Source organism: Lolium rigidum, unplaced genomic scaffold, assembly GCF_022539505.1.
Source record: "Lolium rigidum isolate FL_2022 unplaced genomic scaffold, APGP_CSIRO_Lrig_0.1 contig_36179_1, whole genome shotgun sequence".
NCBI lineage: Eukaryota > Viridiplantae > Streptophyta > Magnoliopsida > Poales > Poaceae > Lolium > Lolium rigidum.
In genome coordinates this window covers 8,467-11,107 of record NW_025900343.1, presented here as the reverse complement: position 1 = coordinate 11,107, position 2,641 = coordinate 8,467, and the positions used below count along the sequence as shown (strand labels likewise).

The 2,641-nt window shown below is 45.3% G+C and overlaps 1 pseudogene; it reads left to right on the top strand.

The window, feature by feature from the left end:
- Positions 1–180: 180 nt before the first annotated feature.
- LOC124681222 lies at positions 181–2,053 on the top strand (annotated as a pseudogene).
- The last annotated feature ends 588 nt before the right edge of the window (positions 2,054–2,641 follow it).

Genomic DNA, 2,641 nt, shown 5'->3' with positions numbered 1-2,641 from the left:
ATTACACGCATCAAGGACCAGCAAGAATCTACATCTACACTACTTAAAAAGGACGAATGTGTTCCCTATTCTGCCCACCTCCCACTATGCCTAAATCTTTCGTCGTCCCTACATGGATAGTTCCAGCCCGCATGCGCCAAGCTGGGCCAGGCCCATCGCGACCGTCCAACCCTAGCCGCCATGCCCCCGAGCACAGAACTGCTCTGCGCCACCAGGCCCCAGCTGCCAGCGCCAATCCTTTGCCTCAGCGGGCATGGGGGGGCGGCGGCGGGGATACGGTTCTGGAACTCCATGAATCAACCGCCCCCTCATCGCCTCACGAAAATCCTATCCATTGACACATGCGTCTGCCGCATCCCCATCGTCCTTCATGGCAGGGTCTGGGGTGACCGGCGCCGAGGTCTAGGACAGCGTCGTGGTCCTGGGAAGGGGCACCGTGGAGCCACGCTGGGTGCGGACTCATGGGAGTAATGGCGGCGCTGCTGGAGAACTGCTCTCCAATCTACCGAGAAGAGAGGCTTGCGGATCTTGACGGTTTTGAGATCTCCAAAATTTGATGAGGTACACTTGAAGGTAACTTGAACATTTTCTGTAGATGGTATATCAATGGATTTCTTTCAGAAATTAGTACTCTAGGTACTGCTGCGTTTTGGGCAATTCGATAACAAAGGACTAGATTAAAACTGGCACTCATATTGTCGGTTCTGAATACATGTAGGTCTGGTTGCTGGCAGTGGCTATGTTGTGCTTGCCATGGACAGGGTTGGAGCATGCGGAGCTAGGATTTACTACAGCGGAGATGCTGGGGCTTCCCTTCGTGCCTCCGTACCTCGAGCAGAGCATGCGAATGGGCGTCTGCGGTGTTGGCCTCAGCAGCATTGATGGAATGATCCAAGGCATCAACTACGCTTTTGCGGCAGCCGGTATTCTCTCCAGCAGTGGTTCTGAGCTGGTATGTTCTCCTCTCACCTGTCCCAGTATCAATCTTACGATAATGTTCGTGGTGTTGCCTTAAGAAGAGCATGTGATGCATGGTGATTGAATTTGCACATACCTGTAGTTTGTTGTATGCTTCCACTCGAATGCAGAAATTTCCATTGATCTCATTACATAATGTCATGCATATGCTGATGTAAAGTAGCTGTTTACTTGTGATCTTCTCCCACTTCTGATGATTATTGTTTATACAGAATATCAATGTTTGCAAGATCGTGCTGATGGGCCTTCCTCCTGTTGGTTGTGCACCTCACTTCCTTTCGGATTACGGCTGTCAAAATGGGGAATGCATCGACTACATCAACAACGTTGTGATCGAGTTCAACTATGGCCTGAGATACATGTCCAGTGAGTTCATTCGCCAGTACCCAGATTCCATGATCAGTTGCTGTGATACATTCGAGGGGTTAGTGGACATTCTAGAGAACCGTGACCGCTATGGTGAGCAAATACATCATTAGTTCTGCATTTAAATTGTGTGATATCCTTGCAAAAGGCTTCAGTTTTGATGGAATTGCAACATGCAGATTTTCCGACCACCACTGATGCTTGTTGTGGGCTAGGCAAGCATGGAGGCCTATTCATATGCGTTCTTCAACACATGGCGTGAAGCGATGCGTCAAGCCATGTGTGGTGGGATGAATTCCACCCGACAGAGACTGTGAACTTGATCCTGGCGGAAAATGTGTAGTCTGGTGAGCACATCAAGATGTGCTATCCAGTGGACTTGCAGGAGATGGTGAAACGGAAGAAATGGAATCGACCTGAATCTTCTTTGCAGTTACATGCTCAACTTCTGTGTTTTCGCATTGACAAACAAATTTTGCGAGTCAGAACAGCGGAATGTATATCTTGAAAGTCGTGAAGTTCAGTAGCTCAGGTTATGCAAGTATGTTCGCCTGTAAATTCACTGGGAATAATCTATATGGACAAATTGTTAGATACTGCATACGCAAGTTTTGCAGTGACGATCTAATATTCTACCTAAGCTATTTTTCTTACTTATTTCAGGTTAAATGCGAGGACGGAGATTTTGTACAATATCAAACTCAAGAAGGTAATTCATTTTTCTGTACTTCACTCGGAGACTATCCTTTTTCTGGAAATTTTACTTCTCAACAACCTAATCTCTATGGCAGCATAATACATTTATGTGTGTTATCTCCAAAGAGTTGTAGTAGCATGTAACTATGTAAGGATCCTTTGTTTTTTTATAACTAGATAAAACCCTGCGCGTTGCGGCGAAATAGTAGCAACCAAAGAATTCAGAAATGAACTCGATATAACGACAATAGCATGAATAGAGCCATGGTTGCCACCTCTTTCATGGATGAATCGCGATGTGCGAAGTGCGTGCAACACAAATGATTCAGACACATCAAGTGTACACAAACAATAAGTCTGCATAATCTATTGGTTTGTGGAGCACCTTGAGTGTAATAGTAAATAATAGGTGATAGAGTGAAGATCCATCAACTAATAGTTACAATGGATATAAATTTAATATATAAAATTCTAATTATGGAGCATGTTTAGAGACGTGATCGTCCTAGAATGTACCGCCCAAGTGAGAAAGTGGTTGGTCAATAACAGTCCCGGTATGCAACTTAAGGATAAGGAGATCTGAGCATGATTAATCATAAAT